This window comes from Anolis sagrei, chromosome 4 (assembly GCF_037176765.1).
Source record: "Anolis sagrei isolate rAnoSag1 chromosome 4, rAnoSag1.mat, whole genome shotgun sequence".
Lineage (NCBI taxonomy): Eukaryota > Metazoa > Chordata > Lepidosauria > Squamata > Dactyloidae > Anolis > Anolis sagrei.
The window spans coordinates 138,683,380-138,711,269 of NC_090024.1; the positions used below are offsets into that span (position 1 = coordinate 138,683,380).

The 27,890-nt window shown below is 41.3% G+C and overlaps 1 protein-coding gene across 2 annotated transcripts in view; it reads left to right on the forward strand.

Annotated features, from left to right (window-relative positions):
- Positions 1-27,890, forward strand: part of SLC24A3 (solute carrier family 24 member 3) — a 241,088-nt gene that overhangs the window by 50,636 nt on the left and 162,562 nt on the right. The window lies entirely within an intron of this gene.

Below are 27,890 nucleotides of genomic sequence, written 5' to 3' on the forward strand. Positions count from 1 at the left end.
CAGAGAGAAAAATAGAAGTCCCGCACAGTCAGGGAAGCAGCAAAGGTTTTTCTGTAGTTGTCATCTTAGAATTATAAAGGTCAAAGGCTCAAGGGGAGGCTTTAGAGCCATTCATACTTGGGCATTCTGCATCTAATTTCTTCTTTAATCCCTAATAACACTGCTATCAGTCCTTAGTTTCTGCGTCCCAAAGTTGAACTGTGTGGGTTTTTAACATTTTTAATCAGCTTTTCAGAAGAGTATTTTTTCTGAAAAACCCGTTACTCAAAGGACCCTTCCACACAGCACATCAAGTTAGAAAATCCCACATTATCTGAGTGTGGACTCAGGGCCCTTCCACACAGCCCTATATTCCAGAATATCAAGACAGGAAATCCCACATCTGAATGTGGATCCAGTTCAAAGCAGATATTGTGGGATTTTCTTCCTTGATATTCTTGGTTATATTTCTATATGAAAAGATCCATATGAAAAGATCTATATGAAAAGATATTGTTAGTTTGGAGCTCCTATCAGCCTAAGCAGTTATTCTTCTATCTGCATTGCTTCTAAAAATGTCTAGAACAATTGTTCTCAAGATGGGTTTGACTTCAGTTCCCAGATCCCTTGTCTATTGACCATATGGTGGGGAGTACTAGTAGCTGAAGTACAAAACTGTTGGAAGATCAAAGTTTGAAGGTTCATGATGAAGAGGCTACCATTGCCTGACCCTCGTTTAATACTCTGTCTTCTCTTAGCAAGACCAAGGCAGTTCTCTAGTGGAAGCCCTCAGTGAAATGAAGAAGGCTTCTGAAGACTACTGAAAATTTTGCGTCATTCCCTAGATTCCTATGTTCTGTATGATTCCTGTGTCCTTGGTAGATCCAGCATTTGCGTTTTTCCATTTCCCTGGGAATTGCCAAATCATTGAATTCCAGGGTTTTGATTTGCCGCCCTGTGGTGTTCTATGTCTTCTCAGGCTTGTTTAACAGTTGTGTTCTTTCACTGTGTTTGTGGTGAAATACACAATTGCAATCCGAGCCTGTCTGGGATGTAACAAAATGTTACAGAGGCTTTGGAGGTGTGTGTGTGTTTGCTTGTGTAAAAGATTCTACAGTTTTAGACTATCTGCTCCATTCCAGTCTTAATGAGAGTATCCCAAAAGGATGGCTGTCAGGTATCTGCTTGAAGACCTCCAGTAAGGGAGAACCAGCTATGGAGCCCATCCCTGTCATTGGTTCCACTGTGAAAATGCGTTTACATTCAGCAAGTGATTTGGAATGTTCAGCCTGCTGTGATTTAAGTTCTCAGGTCCTGTCCTGTGGAGGATCAGTCCCCTTTCAGCTTTTCTTCTTTTCTGACTTTAAGATATCCTGGTCCTTCAGTCATTCCTAATAATAATAATAATAATAATAGAAAAACTAATAGAACTTGTTTTCCACATCTTTAGGCATCTTTGTTGCTCACTTCCCAAACTGTCTATGGATCCTTCTATGCTGCAATATAATCCAGATTATCAAAGCAGTTAATCCACACTATCTGCTTTGAACTGGATTATCTGAGTCTATATTGCCATATAATCGAGTTCAAAGCAGATAATCTAGATTTTTATGGCAGTGTAGAAGAGGCCTATGTCTTCCTTAAGTGTCACCTCCACAAAGGGTCATAATACTCCAGAGATGATTTTACCAACTCTGGAACTCTCTCCCCAGTGAGATTAGATCAGCGCCCTCCCTCCTGACCTGTAGAAAGAGAACAAAGACATGGTTATGGAACCAATGTTTTGACTAGAAAAGTGACACAGTGCAAGAAGTAAATATGGAATATGTGTAATTGATACCTGGAATGTCCCGGTCTACATGTTTGGATCATGTGATTTTAATGTTTTTACTAGGTGTCTTTAATTTTTATACTTCATGTTAAAATGTCCTGTTATCTTATGGTGAATTTGTCCTGTTTTGTTTGATTTATGATTTGGTTTATGTATGTAAGGTGTTGAATTTTGCCATTATTTCTTGTAAACCGCTTTGAGTTCCCCCAGGGGAAAAGCGGTATATAAATACTGTAAATAAATACATAGGAATAACATAGAAAAAATATTTTTGTTACCGGAAAACTATGACTGAAATGCAGTGCTCTTTGAGTGAACGTTTCTTCTTTTCAGGAGAGGCCCTGCTCTCGATCCCACCACTATCGCAAATGCGATTGGTCTGGACGAGAGGCAGGGCCTTCTCGGCAGTGGCCCCCCATCTGTGGAACTCTCTCCCCAGGGACATCAAGTTGGCCACCTCCCTCCTGTCCTTTAGAAGACAATTGAAGACATGGCATTTGATTAGTGGACAGCGGCAATTGGAAAGACTTGGGATATCTGTGACAAAATACATTGAATCTGCCCAGTCTTGGATTTGGTTTTAACTGGCTTGTTTAATTTACTGTTTAATGAATTGTATGATGTGTTTTAATGATTTTTAATGTTTCAATGTATTTTGGACTGTTTTACACGTTGATAGCATCGTACGGTGCTTGTGTGAGGCCGCCCTGTGTCCCCCTTTGGGGGGAGAAGGGTGGGGTAGAAATGCATGAAATAAATAAATAAATAAATACATTTTGCCTCTCTTAAGTGTCCCCACAAGTTTCCTCCAGAGCAGGCTTTGCGTGGAGGGAGAACTTGTCCTCTCCTGCAATTCCAAGAACTTTTAAATAAGTGCAACTGTCCTCTGACTTTTTATTGGTCAAAAGCATCCTGTCTTTTCACTGTAGACTGGGGATAAGGAATTGCTGGTTAACTAACCTATTTATTGCATTATAAATAGCCTCCCTTGAGTTCCCATTATTGTCATTAATGATTTTTCTCATTATGCTACCTTATAGAACCATAGAATCTTAAAAGTTGGAAGGAGCCCCAAGAGCCACATAGTCCAACCCTCTGTCATGCAAGAATACCCAATTACAGCATTTTGTAATCATATAATTTTAATTTTCTGGAGGGAATCAGTGTTGTTGTGCAGCAGTAAAAAAAATCAGCAACCAGTGATTAAGGCTTCAATTCCAATAATAGGAATTGACATTAAGGGACAATTAGGGGAAGCTATTCAAGGAGCAATTAACTGGCTAATAAGCATTAGCTGTTCCCCAGCTATGCTGAATAAGAAGCAATAAGAAACCTGAACTCTAACGCAGGAAGTATTTTATTGATGTTGGAAGGGGTATTAGATGAACAAAGCTGATTTCTGCCTAAACATTGCAGAATGCTCTTGGTCATAGGGAAATTTATCACTGGTTAATACAATACTTCATGTAATGCCTTGTGGAACCTCCTTATACTTTCCGTTTCCAGCTAATTGTGAAAAAGTAACTTCATCACAGTTTTTAAAATAATTTTTTAAACAACAACAACATCCAAGGATGCATCCAAGGATGGGAAAATATGGTCCCTCTCATGAGTTGCCATTTACTCAGTTGTTAAAGATATGAGATCGGACAGTATTCTAACCAGTATAAACCATGAATGCATCTCAGATGCAAAACCTTAGTATTTTTAAACAGTTATGTATCACAAAACAAGGCTAGAAAACCATCAGACCAGAGTTGAAATATCAATACATTCTTATGAAAATATTTTGTTACAGATTTTTAATCATCCACAATGATCTGTAAATATAGGCAGAACTATCAAACTGAAGCCTCTGTGTGTGTGTGTGTGTGTTGGTTTGTACCACAAAGCATCCTACGTCGCTTGGTGGATATGGGCCAAACTTGGCACATATTCCCTTTGTTATCCAACTTAAAATAAATGAGTGAACTAAAAGAACCACCCTGTTCAAGCCCAGAGCAGAGGCAAAGAAAAGAGCAAAGCAGAATGAATGGCTGCAGCTAGGTGAAGTGGCCCCTTTGTCATGTGACTGAGAAACAAAAGGAGTAAAGTGTCTGTGAGTAAAGTGGATTGGCTTTTGCTAGATGACATGTGTATGAGGGAAAGGGAGAAGAAAGGAAAGGGAAAAGGTACGAGGGGAGGAAAAGTAATAAAGGGAAGAGAAAGGAAGGGAAAAGGAATTGAAGAAAAAGAAAGAAAAAGAAGGGAATGCAGAAAATAAGAAAAATGAAAGGCAAAAAGTATCAAGAAAAGGAAGGAAAAAGAGAAAGATGGGAAGAGAGAATGAAGGTGAATGAAGAAAGGTGTTTGAGGAAAAGCAAGGAAAGAAATGAAGAATTTATTTTTTCGTGTCGGGAGCAACTTGATAAACTGCAAGTCGCTCCTGGTGTGAGGGAATTGGCTGTCTGCAAGGACATTGCCCGGGGAAACCTGGATGTTTTACCATCCTGTGGGAAGCTTCTTTCCTGTCCTCGCATGAGTAGCTGGAGCTGATGGATGGGAGCTCATCACGCTCTTCAGATTACAACCACTGACCTGCCGGCATAAGGGTTTAAACAATTGTGCCACCGCAAAGAAATGAAGAAATGAGGGATGGAGAAAGTGTATGAGGGAAATAGAGGAAGGAAGGAAGGAAGGAAGGAAGGAAGGAAGGAAGGAAGGAAGGAAGGAAGGAAGGAAAGGGCCACAAAGAGAACCTGTCCATGTATTCTCGAAGGCTTTCATGGCTGGAATCACAGGGTTGTTGTAGGTTTTTTTTGGGCTATATGGCCATGCCTCTAGAACAAGGCCATATAGCCCGAAAAAACCTACAACAACCAGAACCTGTCCATCATTGATAGTGTTGTCATGCAGACATTGTAAGGTAGGTCTTCATAGAGTATTTATTTTTCTATTTATTATTATATTTATTTATATCCCACTTTATCTCTCCCTAAGTGGCTTAACATAAAAGCATTAGCACACAGTGTAAATAAATATACAAACATTAAAACAGAATTCAATATAAACACTATTCAAAAATTCACAGTTAAAATCCATTAAAACATATCCAAAGTTTAAAACCACAGCACTCCTTGACTTGATCTTATGCATCTGACCCTCGAGCATCAAGACAATCCTGGTGTATATGTTAGTTTATTATAAGACAGTGGTAATTTTTGTTTACCGGCTCGTTGCTTTAATTTTTAATAGTGTCCCTGACTTACATCTTTGTATGAGCAGGATTATTGGTTTCAGAGAATTTGGAAATTCTGATAAGCATCTGTATTGTTTCCACCTACCCCCATCAAATTTTAATATTTTATTTTATAGAAGAAATCTTGTTAAAAGCACATTCCATTTTATGATAGCAACATTTTGTTTTTATGTGAACGCGTAAGATTTTCAGTAATTCAAAGCTTTCCATCATTAAAATAGATATGGGAAGGGAGTAAAAGGTATTGGCTTGCCAAAGCTTTTGATTGGCCAATTTAGATTACCTCTTGGGTGACCTGATTATTAGGAATGTGCCTCTACATGTCTGATGTTCCTGTGGTTTGCATATTTGCATGAGAGCAACTTTTGTTAATTCGCTTACAGTAAATAGGTTGTGAAGTCTGATTACATTAGGTGATGGTAGCTTGCACAATGCTGTCTAACGCTCTCAGTCTGTACATCCGTGGCTTATATGAGCTTCTAGAAGAGACATGTGAGACAGACTGCAGTAGTGATGGCAACAACTAACATCATAAATGAGTATAACTGATCTTCTCCAAATACATTACATTTAATGTGCTTCCGCTCAGTGCCATCTGTATACGTTCTTACATAATAGAGGTTTTCTATGAATTTGCAATTGAATTTTAAGATAAGATTACTTAAATTGGCTCCCTGAACCGGTGCATTCCAGATGTTTGGAATGGCAGCTCCCAGCATCCCTATACAGTGGCCCTATCGGAGAGCCGATGGGACCTCTTGTTCTTATGTGAAGTCTTCTGTGTAGGAATTCCCCAGATGATTTTGGACATGTTGACAGCTAGGCAGTTTCCTTCTTAGTCAACATCTACAATGTGGTAATTGTATGAAGTGATCTGGTGCAGTCTTTTCTGGGTAGATGAATATTACTTGATGCTCAGATATAACCAGTTTGCCAACCTTGGAATTAAGGAGCTTGGGAAAGTTTAGGGTTTTTTGGTTATATTGCTGGTGTTGACTTCACCCTGGTTGCTCCATGAAATGACTAATTCAAGTAGAAGTTGACATGGGCAGGGCAACAATGTGGTGTGGTAAACCATTTAATTCGGTACCTGTGGAAGGTAAATGCAAGCACTATAAATCTAATAAACCACCATGTTTTGCAACAGGCCAGAAAGGATGCCAGCAATTAGCTTATTTTTACATATGTGGTGGGAAGCACCTACATGTGTCAACTTTCTGGAAGGAGGTGCTTTCAGAAATTGAGGGTGTTAATAAGGAGGTGCACCTTGAGTTGACATTGCTAAACATAGTTTTTGTAACAACAGCTCCTCTTAGAGAATTAGTTACATTTTACTAATGATAATTAGATTGGGTTTGTCCTTCAATAAGTGGTATGATGTAATATGGGAAATAGCACTTGCTGCAAATCTACCCAAAACCATGCAATCACCAATGGGTCAGAATAGGCAGATTTAGTCACATTTATATTTATCCTGGAGTAGACTCCTTTGAAGCCCCCGGTGACGCAGTGGGCTAAACCGCTGAACTGCTGAACTTGCTTACCCAAAGGTCACAGGTTCGATCCAAGGAGCAGCGTGAGCTCCTTCTATTAGCCCCAGCTTCTGCCAATCTAGCAAATGTGAGTAGATCAATAGGAACTCTTCCGGCAGGAAGGTAATGGCGCTCCATGCAGTCATGCCGGCCACATGACCTTAGAGGTGTCTCTGGACAATCCTGGCTCTTTGGCTTTGAAATGGAGATAAGCACCAACCCCCAGAGTCAGACATAATTGGACTTAATGTCAGGGGAAAACCTTTACCTTTACTATACCTAGACTCCTTTTGTTTATGTGAGACATAAAGCAGTTAAAGTAGATATCTTACAGAAGGGAGCACCCGGTGGCACAGTGGGTTAAACTGCTAAGTTGTTGAGCTTGTTGACCAAAAGGTCCCAAGTTCAAATCCGGAGAGCAGCATGAGCTTCCGTTGTCAGCCTCAGCTTCTGCCAACCTAACAGTTCGAAAACATGCAAATGTGAGTAGACCAATAGGCACCGCTCCGGCGGAAATGTAATGGTGTTCCATGTAGTCATGCCGGCCACATGACCTTGTTGATCTACGGTCAACGCCAGCTCTTCAGCTTAGAAATGGAGATGAGCACCAACCCCCACAGTCAGACACTATTGGACATAATGTCAGGGGAAAACCTTTACCTTTACCTTACCTTACAGAAATGTATACATGTTCTTGTCTTTTTTTTTTCCCCTGCAAGTTTATTTGCCCTTTTTATCATTTTGTCTTTTGCTTTGAAGTAGTCTGTCCCTTTATGTTTGCAGGCTTAATTTTTGTGAATTTGATTAATATGTTCTATCTAGTAATCTCTAGGGCCTTCAGTGTGACTCTATGGTCAACTTCCACCAGATGTTGGTCATAGAGTTGTGTTGGAAAACTTAAATATTCCCAAAGAAAAACCTTCCTGTAGATATCCATAGGTCCTCAAGCATGCTTCTGTCATCAACATCTGGCAGAAGTTGACAATGGAGCCAAGCTGGAGGACTTGAGAGATTCCTTGAGAGATTTTTTGATTGCTGTTTTTTTCTACTTTCACAGGGATCCTGTATCCCTAACACATGTGGAAGGCCGAATGTGGGGGTGAGGGACTGACTAGAGTAGAAGCGAATAGGGACTCCTGTTACAAACATCTTCAGTGATAGAAGTGATAGGGTGGTATCATTGCTTGTATCACTTGGAAACTTTAGGGTGCTCTTTTCGGAGTGTATGGCTTTTCCATGGTATGGCTTTTTCCATGGCCCATCTTGTTATTTCATTATAATGTTGCAGATTGTGTCTCTAATAGGGAGATTCACTGTGGCATAATGGTTAACAGGCTGAGTAATGAATCAGGAAGCCTCAGGTCTGAATCTTTCCTCTGCTATGACCTTATTCATGAGGTAGCTTTAGGCAAGCCATTCTCTTTCAGCCTTATCTTTCCATCTAGAATATTAATATTATATGAGGATAATAATACTGACCTGATCTTCCATGATTGTTGTACACAATAAGTGCTAAGTTCCAGTATTCCTGTTTAACTGAATTGACACTCCATGTATTCGGGATGTTGGGTATATATATTTTTAACATGATATAGCCATTTTAAAAATTGTTCCTAGTGTTGTTGTAGGTTTTTTCGGGCTATATGGCCATGTTCCAGAGGCATTCTCTCCTGATGTTTCGCCTGCATCTATGGCAAGCATCCTCAGAGGTAATGAGGTGACCTCACTACCTCTGAGGATGCTTGCCATAAATGTAGGCAAAACGCCAGGAGAGAATGCCTCTAGAACATGGCCATATAGTCCGAAAAAACCTACAACAACCCAGTGATTCCGGCCATGAAAGCTTCCGACAATACATTGTTCCGAGTGTTTTGATGTGTTCATCGTTTTGAGCACTTTCTCATTGGGCGATTTTTTGGACAAATAATTAAACGGGGCTACACTTTTGCACTGACACTTCCAATACATATGATAAAGGGGCTACATTTGAAGAGCCCTGGTTGGGGCTTATACTTGGAAGTCTGCCAGTTCTACCTTTGAGTCTTGATCAGAATATGTTGCCAGGATGGACTTGGTAGAAAATACTGCTATAACCAAATAGATGTGGCCATACAATCATTTATAACCTTATGGCACAGAATCAAAGCTTTTCCTTCTTCACTGTGATCATGTCTCTTGTTCCTTGAGATAAGAGATAATGGGTGGACCTGGAGGTCAGAACTGGATTGGCTGCTGAATTTCTTTGAAGCAAAGAGAAGGCAATTTAAAGACAGCACAGAGGAGGAGATAGTTCTGGAAGGCTTAGCCTGTGCTTCTGCCAGTCCATTCCACCTGAAATTGCTTTTTATAAGCCTTTAAGAATGCTTAGCTTTCAGTCCTCACCAGGGAAAAACCAATTCAAAAATTCAGGTAGAGGCAGAGTTTATGATAACTTTATTTTTTGTAACTTATTAGCTTGTTAATTGTTTTATAAGTAAACTGTTTTGAACCCTTAAAGTAGAAATATAATACAAAGAGATGACCCCTCCAATAATGGCTTTAAAATACATTTTGAAAAAACAAGTACATTATTATTTATTACACCGAACTATTTACACATATATTCCTCAACTGCAAAGTATGGGCAAAAGGATGCCATTTGCTTCTCCAGGAACAGTCATAGAGTTGGAAGAGACCTCATGGCCATCCAGTTCAACCCCCTGCCAAGAAGCAGAAAAATCGCATTCAGAGCACCCCGACAGATGGCCATCCAGTCTCTGTTTAAAAGCTTCCAAAGAAGGAGCCTCCACCACACTCCGGGGCAGAGAGTTCCACTACTGAATGGCTCTCACAGTCATAGATAATAATGTATAGTAGTAATAATGTATTACAGGTAATGCTGTTACTTATAAAGTATTATTTATTTATTATTTATTTACTATATTTATATGTCATCCCTCTCAGCCCGCAGATGTCTTGGGGCAGTTCACAATTGGTGCCAAGACCATAAAATACAATTTCAATACAATAAAAACATCCAAATAATAAAACCATAACAAAATCAATAAAAACATGAACATTAGGGTCTCCTATTAAAAAGATTGTCCAATCACATTGTTAAACCATTCAATTTTCCTATGTCTATTACACTGTATTTGGAAATACCTGCTCAAAGAGCCAAGTCTTGACTCTCTTTCGAAATCTTAAAAGGGAGGGGGCTGATCTGATACCCTAAGGGAGGGCGTTCCATAGCCGAGGGGCCACCACTGAGAAGACCTTGTCACTCGTCCCCACCAACCGTACTTGTGACAAAGCCAGGACCGAGAGCAGGGCCTCCCCAGACGATCTTAAAGTCCTTCCTAAACTCTGGGGTGAGGGAGAAATTCAGTTAGCAGCACTCTCTCATTGTTTCCATTAAGCACATTTTCTGTGCCCCACTTCAGAATTATTAGTCAGATCCTCTTCTTCATTGTAGAGCTGTCACCATTATATCTATGGGTGCATCCAGATAGCACCTAAAGTGCGCACCCACTTGCATTTTCCCCTGGGGCGTCCACAGATGACATCTCAGGGAAAAACCAATGGTTTCAACATAAAGAAGGAAAACCCTGCTTTTTGCTGAATTAATTTGATACTGGAAAAACCCGGGCCAGATCCAGTATGGTGGCTGCCTGGACGTCCCCTTTGGAAGTTCTGTGACTTCTGAGGGGGCCGTCTGCACAGGAAGGAAGGGGAGGGGAGGAAGAAAATGGCTCCTTCCCCCTCTTCTCCTGGCGCATCATTCCTACGCACCAGGAGAGGGCTGGCAGCACTTTCGTGATGGCCGGGTTAGTTATTTTACTTTTCTCTCCATTTTTAAAGGTTTTTGGGGATGGGACAAGGGCTGCCTGTCTGTTCTCCTTTCTGAGAGGGGTGTGTGGACTAGAAGTTGGGTGGAATCGTGTTCTTAAAACGTGATGGCACTCAGGTTAGAGGGCTGTGTGGAACCACCCTAATATAACCAAACATTATTTCATCCAGTGTTTCAAATGTTCTCATTATTTTATCATTGCCCATATTTTTATTGTTGTTTTCTTTGAGCATCAGGCTAGAAAGACAAAGAGAAATACATTTAAAATAGAAATTCTGTTGGACTGTTATTGATTTTGCTATGTTTAAAGTACCAGAACATAATGTTCTCTTTTTGAAGGACCAAATTGTTTCCATGAGTTTTTGGAGTGCCCAAAGCTGTTTGAATGACATTTGTCTTCCCCACCTATATCTGACCACCATCCTCATGGTGTCTGTAGCAGACTAAGTAAAACATGGTTTAGTTATGCCTCTTATAAACAAAACATAATAATACAAATCAGTATGATGAATGAGGGAACATGTGGGGAGTGTGTGATTATGTAATTGCAATCTGTTGATTCAGGATTTCACCTTCGGGATGCATGCAGTACTTTCAAGTGAGCACAGGGAGAAAATCCAAGAGGACACCCCATCATCTCTGAAAGTCAAAAAACAAACAAAAAAAGACAAGTGTTCTGCAGTTGGTAAAATAAATAGCGGGCGGGGAAGGAGAGTAACCTGATCTCAGTCCAAGTTTCAAAGAAAAAAACTTGCAAAATCAGGACCAAGAGAATAATGGAGGCGATTTTTAGCTCAACTAATTAAGCACACGTCCACATCTGCCCTCCAGTTTTATTTAAGACATTGGACGTTGACACTGATTTATAAATGGCAAAGGCAAGAGAAGGCTTTCTTTGAAATGCTTCCCTGAATGATTTATGGCAGATTGCTAGAAGTAATCTTGCTTTTGCTCATTTTTTTTCCTTCTCTTTAGCAAGAGTCCTTTAGATACTGCCTGGCTTAAATGGAACTGCAGTGAACTGAAAGCAGTAGCGTATACATTTAGCTCACTCACCTGTAATTACGTGCAACTGGCAGATTTCATATATGATTCAAAGCAGGTTCAGGGTTAATTAAAACTGAGACCATAATATATCATATCATGGTTCATCTTGAATGTTTACAGGGATCCCACATCCTGTCTTCAGATGGTCCTAGGAGTGTTACATAAGGAACAGGATCTCGCCCGGTGGAACATATATAACAAAGGCAGAGGGAATGTCTTATTACTAGTTATAACGCATTTAGAAATACTTGACAGACAGTTCTGCATGGTTCTAAGGGTGAGGGCAGATATATCACTGCCAGTTTTTTTATCTATAATGTGAAGCCAGGTTGAATGCTGGATAGATGAGTTCTTTTCTAAGCTAAAGATCTATCAGTCCTTATCTTAGGAGCCCTAAGCAGCGCAGTGGGTTAAACCCTTGTGCCGGCAGGACTGAAGACCGAAAGGTCATAGGTTCGAATCTGGGGGGAGTGCAGATGGCTCCCTCTATCATCTCCAGCTCCACATGTGGGACATGAATCATAGAATCATAGAATCAAAGAGTTGGAAGAAACCTCATGGGCCATCCAGTCCAACCCCCTGCCAAGAAGCAGGAATATTGCATTCAAATCACCCCTGACAAATGGCCATCCAGCCTCTGCTTAAAAGCTTCCAAAGAAGGAGCCTCCACCACACTCCGGGGCAGAGAGTTCCACTGCTGAACGGCTCTCACAGTCAGGAAGTTCTTCCTAATGTTCAGATGGAATCTCCTCTCTTGTAGTTTGAAGCCATTGTTCCGCGTTCTAGTCTCCAAGGAAGCAGAAAACAAGCTTGCTCCCTCCTCCCTGTGGCTTCCTCTCACATATTTATACATGGCCCTCATCATATCTCCTCTCAGCCTTCTCTTCTTCAGGCTAAACATGCCCAGTTCCCTAAGCCGCTCCTCATAGGGCTTGTTCTCCAGACCCTTGATCATTTTAGTCGCCCTCCTCTGGACACATTCCAGCTTGTCAATATCTCTCTTGAATTGTGGTGCCCAGAATTGGACACAGTATTCCAGATGTGGTCTAACCAAAGCAGAATAGAGGGGTAGCATTACTTCCTTAGATCTAGACACTATGCTCCTATTGATGCAGGCCAAAATCCCATTGGCTTTTTTTGCTGCCACATCACATTGTTGGCTCATGTTTAACTTGTTGTCCACGAGGACTCCAAGATCTTTTTCACACGTACTGCTCTCGAGCCAGGCATCCCCCATTCTGTATCTTTGCGTTTCATTTTTTCTGCCAAAGTGGAGTATCTTGCATTTGTCACTGTTGAACTTCATTTTGTTAGTTTTGGCCCATCTCTCTAATCTGTCAAGATCGTTTTGAATTCTGCTCCACTCAAGTGATAAAATGCATTGGACTAGTTTCCTTGCCAGAAGGTCATGGGGGACCTTGTCGAAGGCCTTACTGAAATCCAGGTACGCTACATCCACGGCATTCCCCGCATCTACCCAGCTTGTAGCTCTATCGAAGAAAGAGATCAGATTAGTCTGGCATGACTTGTTTTTGATAAATCCATGTTGACTATTAGCGATGACTGCATTTGTTTCTAATAAAGATATTTGTGTTCTGAACTGGACAACTGGAAGGCAAAGCTAGTAAGTAGGAGGTTCATAGGAGTGGTCACAACCTTGTTGGTATTCTGTCACCAGATGTCAATAGTTGTCTGTGTTACAAAAAGTTGTCCATCTCTAAAAAACAACAACAGTCTTCTCTGTAAGCAAATTGTAGGGATGTGGGGTGGGGATTTTAAAAAAATCAAGGGAGCATTTTAGCAGAACATTCTGGTTGGCCTTCTTCTTGGAAAATTCTTGCTATGTTTTAGCCACAAAGGAATGCTCATAAGCTGGGTGTTGGGAACATGTGGATCCTTTCAACAAGCCTGGCTGACTATAATGGAATGTGGAAATTGTAGCAAAGGGTTGATGTGGCAAAGACTGTCCACATTAAGTGACCAGATCAATGGTCTTCGAAATGGGAAGGGACGCTGGAATGTGTCCTGAGAAGGGTGACAAAAATGATCAAGGATCTGGAGAACAAGCCCTATTAGGAGTGGCTTAAAGAGCTGGGCTTGCAGTAGAGAAGGCTGAGAGGAAGCATAATGGCCACGTATAAATATGTGAGGGGAAGTCATAGGGAGTGGGGAACAAGGTCATTTTCTGATGCCCTGGAGACTAGAATGTGGAACAATGGCTTCAAACGACAGGAAAGGAGATTCCACCTGAACGTTAGGAAGAACTTTCTAATTGTGAGAGCTGTTCAGCAGTGGAACTGACCCAGAGTGTAGTGGAGGCTACTTCTTTGGAGGCTTTTAAGCAGAGGCTGGAGGGCCATCTATCTGGGTGCTTTGGATGCAATTTTCCTGCTCTTCCGACTCTATGATCCTATGAATGCCAGCTCACTGAGAACAGCGAGACCAGTCTTCGTTTGAGTGAGCCATATACACGTGCCTTATGCTCATTTACTGTAAAAAAAAATTGTCGTGTCAGGAGCGACTTGAGAAACTGCAAGTCGCTTCTGGTGTGAGAGAATTGGCCGTCTACAAGAACGTTGCCCAGGGGACGCCCAGATGATTTGATGTTTTTATTATCCTTGTGGGAGGCTTCTCTCATGTCCCTGCATGAGGAGCTGGATTTCATAGAGGGAGCTCATCTGCCTCTCCCCGGATTCGAACCTGTGACCTGTCGGTTTCAGTCCTGCCGGCACAAGGGTTTAACCCACTGTAATGAACCAGGATTATCCCAAGTCAGACAAGCTTGACAGTAACACGTCAGTTTCAGGGGGAGTTACCCTCTGTACTGTCCATAATAAATAGGCTCAGTTATTCTGAAATCAAGGGAAGGGGTGGGTGGTGGTTACTGCGCTTGAATGATTGCTCCTTGGTAGGAAACTTCACCTTGACTGAAAAATTCAGTCAAACCTTTCCACAGTCCTGGTTCTTCAGCTGTGGTTTAGGGTAGTGGTAGTGAGAATGCTGGTCTGCCACACACAATTGTTATAAAACTGAAAAAGGATCAGAAAACAGGTGGACTTTCACTGAAAAATAAAGTAGAGGGAACCACCAAAGTGCCATAAAGAGAGGCTATTCCACTACCCTTTTTGGTATATGAAGGCATATTTAGACAGACGTGGCACGAAATAAAGAGGAGGAAGGATGGATTGTCCAAGATTTCTGCTTGATTTCATTATTCCCAATATTTATTATTTATTTATTTATTTCGGGCTTTTATATCCTGTCCTATCTCAACCTCTGCAGAGGGACTAAGGAGTGCTTACGTCCACAATGTGTCTCTTTCTAGCCTTCTGGGGACCCCTCAACCCTGTAAAGATATACTTGGGCTGTGGAGGAAGGGATGAAACTCTCATCACTCCCCTTTGGCTCCAAGCAACAGAGTGTGTTCTGACTTCAGACAACTTAAGTATTGTTATTCCCTTCCTGAAATCATGCCACCCAGATGGGTTTGTATTGAACCAGGCAGTCCAAATTCCTGAGTATTTATGAAGAAGTTTCACTTAGTTCAATGAGAATCTCCCAACAGAGAGGACGTGAGACAGTGCTCCAGAAAGAGGTGGAAACTACAAATGGTTTGGCAACAACTTCTGTTTTTGTTTTTATTTTTAAGAACATTGTGCATATTCCCAAAACTGCAATTATGATTCACCCTGATGAGAAACTGATACTTGTCAGAGTACAATTTTCTTTGAAACTACTTGAAACCTGTAGGCTTAATACCAGGGGTCCTCAAACTAAGGCCCGGGGCCCAGATACGGCCCTCCAAGGTCATTTGCCCGGCCCTCACTCCAGGTCAACCTAAGTCTGAAACGACTTGAAAGCACACAACAGTCCTATCTCATCAGCCAAAAGCAGACCCACACTCTCATTGAAATACTAATAAGTTTATATTTGTTAAAATTGTTCTTCATTTTAATTATTGCATTGTTTTTAAGTGTTTTTTGTACTATGAATAAGATATGTGCAATGTGCATAGGGATTCATTCATATAGTATTTTTTTCAAATTATAATCTGGCTCTCCAACAGTTTGAGGGACTATGACCTGGCCCTGTGTTTAAAAAGTTTGAGGACCCCTGCTTAAGACCATTATTTTTCTAAGCCATTCGTTTTGCAATTTGCTTTCAGAAAAGTTGTGCCCCACAAACAAAGTTACAGAGGAAACTGAAGGTGCTTCCATGAAGAAATATTGAATATTTCAGGATTGAAATCTATTTTAAACTTATTTATTTGAAGTACTTCTGTTCCACTTTTGTATTCAAGATACCATAATAAAAGTAACAGTACGGAAATATCAGATACATTGAGTGATGATCTAGTTGTGCTTTACTCCAATAGAAATCTGTGGAAACTTAGACATGGTTAGCTTCAATCCCGTTGGATTTCTGGAACTAAAGCATGGCTGTATGTGATGCGGGCATCGAATTGTGCCTCGCTTGTGTAAGCCGCCCTGAGTCCCCCTTGGGGTGAGAAGGGCGGGGTAGAAGCAACTGAAATAAATAAATAAATGGCCAACGTGGTTTAGATGCAGTCCTGTAAATACCACCTATGTAGGAAAAATCTACTGGCCTTATAGCTTCAGCCTGCAAAGTATCTTTTCTCTAATGCAGTATGGAGTGAATTCACTGTTATCAAAGATTCATATCCAGTGTGCAGTGTGGTTAATGCTAGACTTATATATGTTCAAAATAGATGCAATCTTGAACTTCCCTGGGGCTTTCCTTAGAAGGGAAATGTGTGGTAGGGAAATGGAGAGAGGGAATGGGAAATAGTATAGTTTTATGAGTGACAGCTCCACTTTCCAATCCGAAAGGGATTTTACGAGGGTTCTCCAGTTGTTACTTCCAGTTATGGTGCTTCTTGAAAGGATTTTGAAATATTGAGCCCCTCTCCTTACTAGACTTATGCTGTTTTTATTAATCATACCTCCCTAAACTGTGTACCTTCTTCCCTTCAGAAAGTTTTCAGAGAGAAAATGCATGTGTACCTTCAAGTAACCTGTCAATTTTACCACAAAGGGGTTCACTCATGTTCATGCAAATTACCTGTAAAACCACATAGAAGAAAAGCAGTTCCTGCTTTAAAATAATAATAATAATAATAATAATAATAATAATAATAATAATAAATCAAAATTTCTAAGCTTCTTTGCAAAACACTTGTGCTCCAATTTGTCTGGTGTGTCTAATTTGCCAAATTCCCCTTGAAAGGTTTACCATGCCTGAAAATGTGGATAAATTCTGACAAAACATGGCAGAATCATAACTGTGTGTTGCCTTTCCCATTATAATTATTTTAATTTTCTGAAGAGAGGTTCTGTTTCAAATCCAAAAGGAGGTGAGATGTCATTCTAGAATGCCAAATCAAAGCAGGGTTCCAAAATAAGTTTCTTTCTGTGCAAAATGCCAGTTTGTGAGGGGTTTGTAATACATGTGAATGAAGTGTGAGGGGAGGGGGAATAGCTAAATATAGCAGCTGAAAATGAAAACGGGACTTATTCAAATTGAAACTACGGCACACATTTTCATTTGGCAGGAGCTTCTGAGAGAGCAGAGGATTCTTTGTCGCCAGAATCTTAAAATCATGGCTATGTGTTCCTATGAAAATACATATATTCACGAATACACAATTGTTGGATTTGCCTCTGTAATGACCGTACTGAAATCACTGACCTGTGGTAGGCAAAATGTCAGAATGCTGCATATAGTCAGTGGAACCTTAGCTTACTACAAATCTGAACTTCCCAAATTTTATTATATCCATCCTTTTCCCCGTTCAATTTCATTAATAATTATTAGATTAAAGCTCTTATCTTTTATCTCTCTTTATAGACAGCACAACCCATCTCATTAATAATATTAGATTGAAGTTCTTTTCTTTTATCTCACTTTATAGACAGCACAAACCTTGTTGCACAGACTCACAGCATGATGAGAAATATTGGAGGAAAATCTTGATGACTCTTGTTGCTTCCATTTCAGGTTTCAAAATATCCTCACATTCTTATTGCCTTCAAAGCATCTCACATCCTTATTGTCTGTGATCGCAAAAGCTCCTTTTGCATTGCAAACATCTATTAGCTTCAAAAGCACTGTGTGTGTGTGTGTGAAGAAGAGGGAAGAGGCTGGATCTGGTGATCAGAAACAAATGGCCCAGCTGTCAAGCAGGATCTAAACCTCATGCTTCTGAATTGTAGATGTTATATAAATGTTAGTCCTGTAGCCTTCAGGAGCCTCTTATGCATGGCGCTGCTTAAGTGGACACTTGGAAGGTCCTTAGACACAAAGCCTTTCCCTTCAAACAGGGATCAAACTAGATCTAGCACTGTGGAGTGTGTCTGGGGGAGAAATTTAACTATTTCTATCTTGATTGTAGTCCTAGCAAAAGTGGCCTTTCCAAATATGCTATTTGCTTTTGTTGTTGTGTGTCTTCATGTCATTTCTGGCATGTGGCAACTTTTTTTTTTGTCGTGTCGGGAGCGTCCTGTTGTGAGAGAATTGGCCGTCTGCAAGGATGTTGCCCAGGGGATGCCCGGATGATTTTTGATGTTTTATCATCCTTGTGGGAGGCTTCTCTCATGTCCCCGCATGAGGAGCTGGAACTGATAGAGGGAGCTCATCTGCCTCTCCCCGGATTCGAACCTGCGACCTGTCGGTCTTCAGTCCTGCCGGCACAGGGGTTTAACCCACTGCGCCACCGGGGGCTCCTGTAAAGTGACCATATTATGAGGTTTTCCTTGCAAAATTTGTTTAAAGAGCATTTGCTATTGCCTTACTATGAGCCTGAGAGAAGATAATCCACTGGTCAACTAGTAGGTTTCCATTCCCAAATGGATGTAACAAACAAGAATTCTAGCTGGGTTTCCTATGGTTTGATGGCTTGAGATTTGAGGTGTTCTCAAATTGCATGAGATAAAAAATATGCAGTATTTTTATACCTGGTTATTCTGAGGTGCAGTTCCCCAAAAGAAGAATGGGAGCTGTGCATGTAGAGCAGGGGTCCTCAAAACTTTTTAAACAGAGGTCCAGGTCACAATCCTTCAAACTGTTGGAGGGCCGGATTATAATTTGAAGAAAACATGAATGAATTCCTATGCACTGCACATATCTTATTTGCAGTGCAAAAACACTCTAAAGCAATACAATAATTAAAACAAAGAACAATTTTAACAAATATAAGGTTATTAGTATTACAGTGAGAAGTGTGGGCCTGTTTTTGGCTGATGAGATAGGATTGTTGTTGTTGTTGTGTGCTTTCAAGTCAGTTCAGACTTAGGTTGACTCTGAGCGAGGGCAGAGTAAATGACCTTGGAGGGCCATATCCGGCCCTTGGGCCATAGTTTGAGGGAATGAATCATGTAACTTTTTTACATTCAGTTGTGATTTCTTTGCAAAATTGTTCACTGTCTAAAAGGGATAATGTATTGGAAACTGCAATTATATACTAGTAGCTGTGTCTTGGGTGTGTCTACACTGTTCCACTCTATACATAGGCCAGCCCCACCTACTGAGGCTGCTGAATTCTTGATTGTTTTACAACTATCAATAATGTCAATTGTAACTGGACCTAACAGCAGGAGGCCACCCCTCTCTCTGGCTTTGAACCACCAACCTTTTGTTCAGCAGCTCAGCACTTTAACCCATTGTGCCACATTTGGTCTTTTGAAAAGTTCAAAAAAAACAAAAACAAATGCTTTTAAAACTGTGAACCCCAAAACCTTGGAAAAAGTATATTGCTTGTATGTTTTATTTTATTCTTTTTTTCTTGAAAAAAAAATCAGAGTTTTGTTTTGTTTATTTTTTTTAAAAAAAAGAAAGGGATTTTTTTTTTGTCTGGGAATCCATCACAGAAAAGGTGTGCTTCATTAAACTTTACTGGTTGTCATTTCTTCTTTGGGATATTTCCTGACATAGGTGATCAGGTTTCAGAATAACCTTTCTCGTCTGTTGTTGCACAGATAATTTCTGAAGTCCCCTGAAAGTTATATGTACTTCTGAGTTCCTTTTTGAACATCTGTCTCCAGGGAACATCTGTACTTGGGAAATCAATCCCAACCTTACTTCCCAGATGTATGTACATGCATGCCTTACGTTCTTGGAGCAGTTTCTGCCAGAGGTATCCTTGTAATTAGTATTTCCTGCAGAAAGTAAAATGAATAATCCCCAGGACTTCAAATGTTTCCTTATGAGCTGTTCAGTCAATCTCTGTTGGGCAAATTCTCACCATCAAGATCAATCTTACATTTGTTGCTCAGTGAATTATCTGCTCTGAGTTCTATTATAGTCCCTAAGGCACCATGAACTCTGCCTGTAAGTGCTGTTATGTGGATTTCTTTTGGATAAAGGCAACCGATATATAGTTTAAAGCATACCCCCTGGATTGTAGAACATCATTCTGGGAAGCACCTCCTGACAAACTGTTTTCAATTAATCTGAACGTTTCCAGAGTCTACAATTATCTTTTCCCTGCTGAGCTTCTGGTGAGAGTTTATTGGATAATGGTTAAATGTTCCGATAATGTTTTTTTTGTATTGTCGAAGGCTTTCATGGCCGGAATCACTCAGTTCTTGTGGGTTTTTTCGGGCTATATGGCCATGTTCTAGAGGCATTTCTCCTGACGTTTCGCCTGCATCTATGGCAGGCATCCTCAGAGGGTGAGGTCTGGAGCTGGGAAAAAGGGGGTTTATATATCTGTGGAAAGACCAGGGTGAGACAAAAGGCTTTTGTAAGATGGGCTAGGTGTGAATCTTTTCAATTGACCACCTTGATTAGCATACAATGGGCTGACTGTGCCTGGAGCAAACTCTTAATGAAAGGTGATTAGATGTCCCTGCCTGTTTTTCTCTCTGTTGTTTTAATTTTAGAATTTTTTAAAACTGGTAGCCAAATTTTGTTCATTTTCATGGTTTCTTCCTTTCTGTTGAAATTGTCCACATGTTTGTGGATTTCAATGGCTTCTCTGTGTAGCCTGACATGGTGGTTGTGAGAGTGGTCCAGCATTTTTGTGTTCTCAAATAAAATGCTGTGTCCAGGTTGGTTCATCAGGTGCTCTGCTATGGCTGATTTCTCTGGTTGGAGTAGTCTGCAGTGCCTTTCATGTTCCTGGATTCTTGTTTGGGCGCTGCGTTTGGTGGTCCCTATGTAGACTTGTCCACAGCTGCATGGTACACGGTAGACTCCTGCAGAGGTGAGAGGATCCCTCTTGTCCTTTGCTGAACGTAGCATTTGTTGAATTTTCTTGGTGGGTTTGTAGATTGTTTGTATGTTGTGTTTCCTCATCAGCTTCCCTATGCGGTCAGTGGTTCCCTTGATGTATGGCAGGGACACTTTTCCTCTGGGTGGATCTTCATCTTTACTCTTGTGGCTTGTTCTTGGTCTTGCAGCTCTTCTGATGTCTGAGGTGGAGTATCCATTGGCCTGTAGAGCCCAGTTGAGGTGGTTCAGTTCATCTTGGAGGAGGTGGGGTTCACAGATTCTTTTTGCACGGTCTGCCAAGGCTTTGATGGTGCTTCTTTTTTGACTTGGGTGATGGTTGGAGTTTTTATGTAGATATCTATCTGTGTGTGTGGGTTTTCTGTAAACGGTGTGACCCAATTGTGTATCTGGTTTGCGGATGACTAGGACATCTAGAAAAGGCAGTCTTCCTTCCTTTTCTTTTTCCATAGTGAACTGGATGTTAGGGTGGATGCTGTTAAGATGTTCCAGGAACCTGTTGAGTTCTTCATCTCCATGGCTCCAAATGGTGAAAGTGTCATCCACATATCTGAACCATATAGTGGGCTTTTTGGTTGCTGTTTCAAGAGCTTGTTTTTCAAATTGTTCCATGTAGAAGTTAGCTATGACTGGGCTGAGAGGGCTCCCCATAGCTACTCCATCTTTCTGTTCGTAGAATTCATTGTCCCACTGAAAATAGCTGGTGGTGAGGCAATGGTGAAACAGCGCCGTGATGTCTTCTGGGAACCTCTGGTTGATGAGTGCCATGGTGTCTGCAACTGGGACCATGGTAAATAGAGACACCACATCGAAGCTGATCAGTTTGTCATTTGGATTTAGCTTGAGATTGCTGATTTTTTCAATGAAGTGGGCTGAGTCCTTGATGTAGTGTGTTGTGAGCCCAATGTGGCTTTGTAACTGTGCAGCAAGAAATTTGGCTAAGTCATATGTGGGGGACCCAATGGCACTCACGATTGGTCTGAGTGGGGTGGAGTCCTTATGGATTTTGGGGAGTCCATAAAGCCTGGGTGGAAGGGCTTCCGATTTACATAGCTGCTGTCGTATGTCGAAGTTGATTGAGGAGTTTTTAATTAGAGTGTTGGTTTTTCTGGTTATTTTGGAGGTTGGGTCTTGCTTAAGTTTTCTGTATATAGTAGGGTCCAGGAGTTTTCTGATCTTCTCCTTGTATTGCTCTGTATGCATGATGACTGTGGCATTCCCCTTGTCTGCTGGCAGAATGAGGATATCAGGATCTGAATTTAGGTCTCTAATGGCTTCTCTTTCCTTCCTAGTAATGTTACTGGAGGGGAGTTTTGCCTTTTTCAGGATCCTTGCTGCTTCCGCTCGTACTTCTTCTGCTTCCTCCTCTGGGAGGCGGTAAATTGCTGATTCGACATTGGCAATGATGTTTTCTACTGGGATCCTGGTGGCGGTTACAGCAAAGTTTCCTCCTTTCGCTAGTATGGATACTTGGTCTTCAGAGAGGAAGGAAAGAGAAGCCATTAGAGACCTAAATTCAGATCCTGATATCCTCATTCTGCCAGCAGACAAGGGGAATGCCACAGTCATCATGCATACAGAGCAATACAAGGAGAAGATCAGAAAACTCCTGGACCCTACTATATACAGAAAACTTAAGCAAGACCCAACCTCCAAAATAACCAGAAAAACCAACACTCTAATTAAAAACTCCTCAATCAACTTCGACATACGACAGCAGCTATGTAAATCGGAAGCCCTTCCACCCAGGCTTTATGGACTCCCCAAAATCCATAAGGACTCCACCCCACTCAGACCAATCGTGAGTGCCATTGGGTCCCCCACATATGACTTAGCCAAATTTCTTGCTGCACAGTTACAAAGCCACATTGGGCTCACAACACACTACATCAAGGACTCAGCCCACTTCATTGAAAAAATCAGCAATCTCAAGCTAAATCCAAATGACAAACTGATCAGCTTCGATGTGGTGTCTCTATTTACCATGGTCCCAGTTGCAGACACCATGGCACTCATCAACCAGAGGTTCCCAGAAGACATCACGGCGCTGTTTCACCATTGCCTCACCACCAGCTATTTTCAGTGGGACAATGAATTCTACGAACAGAAAGATGGAGTAGCTATGGGGAGCCCTCTCAGCCCAGTCATAGCTAACTTCTACATGGAACAATTTGAAAAACAAGCTCTTGAAACAGCAACCAAAAAGCCCACTATATGGTTCAGATATGTGGATGACACTTTCACCATTTGGAGCCATGGAGAAGAAGAACTCAACAGGTTCCTGGAACATCTTAACAGCATTCACCCTAACATCCAGTTCACCATGGAAAAAGAAAAGGAAGGAAGACTGCCTTTTCTAGATGTCCTAGTCATCCGCAAACCAGATCAACAATTGGGTCACACCGTCTACAGAAAACCCACACACACAGATAGATATCTACATAAAAACTCCAACCATCACCCAAGTCAAAAAAGAAGCACCATCAAAGCCTTGGCAGACCGTGCAAAAAGAATCTGTGAACCCCACCTCCTCCAAGATGAACTGAACCACCTCAACTGGGCTCTACAGGCCAATGGATACTCCACCTCAGACATCAGAAGAGCTGCAAGACCAAGAACAAGCCACAAGAGTAAAGATGAAGATCCACCCAGAGGAAAAGTGTCCCTGCCATACATCAAGGGAACCACTGACCGCATAGGGAAGCTGATGAGGAAACACAACATACAAACAATCTACAAACCCACCAAGAAAATTCAACAAATGCTACGTTCAGCAAAGGACAAGAGGGATCCTCTCACCTCTGCAGGAGTCTACCGTGTACCATGCAGCTGTGGACAAGTCTACATAGGGACCACCAAACGCAGCGCCCAAACAAGAATCCAGGAACATGAAAGGCACTGCAGACTACTCCAACCAGAGAAATCAGCCATAGCAGAGCACCTGATGAACCAACCTGGACACAGCATTTTATTTGAGAACACAAAAATGCTGGACCACTCTCACAACCACCATGTCAGGCTACACAGAGAAGCCATTGAAATCCACAAACATGTGGACAATTTCAACAGAAAGGAAGAAACCATGAAAATGAACAAAATTTGGCTACCAGTTTTAAAAAATTCTAAAATTAAAACAACAGAGAGAAAAACAGGCAGGGACATCTAATCACCTTTCATTAAGAGTTTGCTCCAGGCACAGTCAGCCCATTGTATGCTAATCAAGGTGGTCAATTGAAAAGATTCACACCTAGCCCATCTTACAAAAGCCTTTTGTCTCACCCTGGTCTTTCCACAGATATATAAACCCCCTTTTTCCCAGCTCCAGACCTCACCCTCTGAGGATGCCTGCCATAGATGCAGGCGAAACGTCAGGAGAAATGCCTCTAGAACATGGCCATATAGCCCGAAAAAACCCACAAGAACTGAATGTTTTTTTTTTCCTACTCCCATTGATGAATCTGTCTGTGCCGCTATAAAAAGTTCCAATACCCACCAGTGCTGCAGTGTCTCAGCTTTGGGTTTTAATCTGAAGTTTGAAGAAACTGTTCAAACTGCTGAACCTTATCCTCAAAATAGATCCTTGGATAACCCATCTAAGTCCAAACAAAACCTGGAGTGGATTTACTGCACAACTGACATGGAAGCTACCTGGAACCACTCAAAATTTCCTGATGTCGGATAGACTAGATTTATTTACTATCACCCCACAAAAGGGTAATTCATTGCTGTATGCTTTCTATGTATATTTACGGAGGAAAATGTCATAAGGGGCTTTTATAGATAGCCCCTTAACTATTTGGATAGGTTATTTGTATGAGTACACATTGTGTCAATTTCACCATGACAACTTAACACAAAACATTTCTTTTGATAGTATGGAAGTTTAACATGTAACTTTTGGGTTTATCTGTCATATTATCCACAAGCAAAATATCCTTATGATTGAAGAATTGCCAAACAAGTATCAGAGGCTAAAGTGTCCCATAGAAGATATAATAATAATAATAATAATAATAATAATAATAATAATAATCTGGCAGAAGAAGGCTCTCCATGGACAGTTCCTGGGAAAAATTGAGAGCCAAATTGACAAAGAAAAAACATGGCTGTGGCTCACAAATGGAACTCTGAACAAGGAGACGAAGAGACGAAGGAGACGAAGGAGGGCCTGATCCTTTTGTTTAAGAGATGAAAGAGACGAAGGAGAGCCTGATCCTTTTGTTTAATATGCACTGGTTCTCTGGTGCAGGTCCCCTGTGTTGTCATTTAAAGTCACTAAAATTGCAAGAGAGAAATCTCGCCCAATTGAATTAGTGGCATAGATGAGAGATATGACTATGTATGTATCTATTTATTTATTTATTTATTTCCGAGGTTTTATATACCGACCCTCTCACCTTCAAACTATCTAGCTTTTTATACATTGAATTACAGTGCTTCCCTGTTAGATGCTATAATTTGGTTTTCTACCTGCTTCACTTTCAGCTATTAGTTTCAGCCCCCAAGCACAATTCAAGTCAATGAGTCTATTGCAGGCATGGACAAACTTCGGCCCTCCAGGTGTTTTGGACTTCAACACCCACAATTCCTAACAACCTACTGGCTGTTAGGAATTATGGGAGTTGAAGTCCAAACACCTGAAGGGCGAAAGTTTGCCTATACCTGGTCTAGTGGAAGAACAGTATCCAGACACATATGATGAGTCCCTTTGGCCTTTTCTTGATGACCTATCCCAGAATACTTGTAGGATGTCAAAATACACAAAATAATCTATGACAGGAAAAAAAATACTCAAGGAGCATAAAGTGTATGATATTCAGTATATAGTTCGGTGTAATTCAGTGTATTCACATAGAGTGAAGTGAAAAGGAGCAACAGCTCTCAAACATAATAGTTGTAATACAGTCATATAAAGTACATTGAAAAGGAGAAACCGCTCTCAAACAATACAGTTGTAAGATCCCAATATATACAGGTTTCAGGGAAGCATTTGCAATACAAACTCTTTTCAAATAAAGTAAAAAGACAATGAGTTATAAAGTCCACTTTATACTTTATATGACTGTATTACAACTATTATGTTTGAGAGCTGTTTTTCCTTTTCACTTCACTCTATGAAAATCATCCAGGCGTCCCCTGGGCAACGTCCTTGCAGACGGCCAATTCTCTCACACCGGGAGTCATTCCTGACACGACAAAAAAAAATCACTCTATGTGAATACACTGAATTACACTGAACTATATACTGAGTATCATATACTTTATGCTTCTTGAGTATCTTTTCTTGATGACCCACAGCAGCAGCACAACAACCCCTGTGCCTCTCCCCTTTCCCCTTGCTTTAGCCACTTGTTGAATGCTCCAGGAGCACCAGTTTTGTGATTAGGGCCTTAAAATCTCCTTCCTCATTCACCGAAAATGGAAGGAAATTGGTAGGTAAAGGTAAAGGTTTTCTCCTGACATTAAGTCCAATCGTGTCTGACTCTGGGACTGTGTGTGCTCATTTCCAATCCTAAGCCAAAGAGCCGGCGTTGTCCATAGACACCTCCAAGGTAATGTGCATGGAGCAGTTACTTTCACGCCAGAGCAATGCCTATTGATCTACTCACATTTGCATGTTTTTGAACTGCTAGATTGGCAGAAGCTGGGGCTAACAGCAGGAGCTCACACCACTCCCCAGATTCAGTAAGTAAGTTCAGCAGCTCAGTGGTTTAACCCGCTGCGCCACCCGGGGTTCCACCAGGAGGAAGCAGACAAAACTGTAAATGGTCTTCTGGCCACAATCAATCTCTGTGTTTTCTACTTCTTTTTTGTATCTTCTGAGTCTGATGTGGTCCGCAGGGCCAACATCTGAGTCATGACCAGTTAGTTATTTCTCACTCCATCTTCCAGAGTGACTGATTAGTATGTAAGCCATCTCATTAATTGACTAACTGGAAGCTCACGCACCACGGGAGGTGGCTTTTGTCGGGCTAAAAGACAAGTGTTTTGCTCTCAAGTGGGATACTTGTAAAACGATAGCTGCATAGCTGTAGCCTGTGGCTCCCAAAGCACGCTGGAATGTTCATTTTAAGAAAATCTGCTTCTTCATATGCTTGCAATTCCCATTTTCCCTAAAACACGTTTTTCTTTAGCTCAACGAACCTTTGCTTGACCTTGGCATGTTCTGGGTTTTTGCCTGCCTCAAAGCTTTATGAAAGAAAAAAGAGGAGAAGACACCTGATTTATGTCAGGAAGGTGTAGGACAAGGTGCGGTAAAAACTTTTTTTCTGTTAACCTTTGTAAATATTGTCAGCCATACTGGATGCAATTAATACCTGATATGATGGCAGCTCCCAGAGTAAAATCCAACTGGGGTCTTAGGAGTTATAATGTGAGGTGATCGAGATCTGCTATGAGATTGCATGCTGTTTGCATAGAATCAAATGGCAGCCATGGTAGGGGCTCTTTAGGATTGGGACCATGCTGCTGGGTGGGTGAGTTGGTCAACCTTTCCCCCAGCATTTTATTTCCATGACGTCCTTGACGTCCTTGAAGGCGGCCCATTCTCTCACACCAGAAGTGACTTGCAGTTTCTGAGGTCACTCCTGACATGAAAAAAAATTAATCTAGAAGTAGCGATTGCCATAGTCATGTCGGTTTCTGCAGTACTGTTCTATTATCTGGATGGAGGCCAAAAGGTGCTAGACAGAGAAGGATAGTCCATTTTATTTTATTTTATTTTTGTCATGTCAGGAGCGACTTGAGAAACTGCAAGTAGCTTCTGGTGTGAGAGAATTGGCTGTCTGCACTGATATTGTCCGGGGGATGCCCGGATGTTTTGATGTTTTACCATCCTTGTGGAAGACTTCTCTTATGGTTATTCCCGCTCTCCACTTCCCATTTCATCAACAAGGGTTGTTTCCACGATGGCAACGTGCGGGGAAGGGAATAACAGGAAAACAGGTGAAAATGGATTTAATTCTTCTACCCCCCCCCTTAAAAATGGACTATCCTTCTCTAGTGCCCCCTTTGGCCTCTGTCCAAATAATGGAACAGTACTGTTTTTGCTGGGAACCCTCGGTGGAATGTGGGTTAAACCGCCGAACTGCAGAGCTTGTTGACCAAAAGGTCGCAGGTTCAAATCCTGGGAGTACCATGAGCTTCCGCTGTCAGCCTCAGCTTCTGCCAACCTAGCAGTTCGAA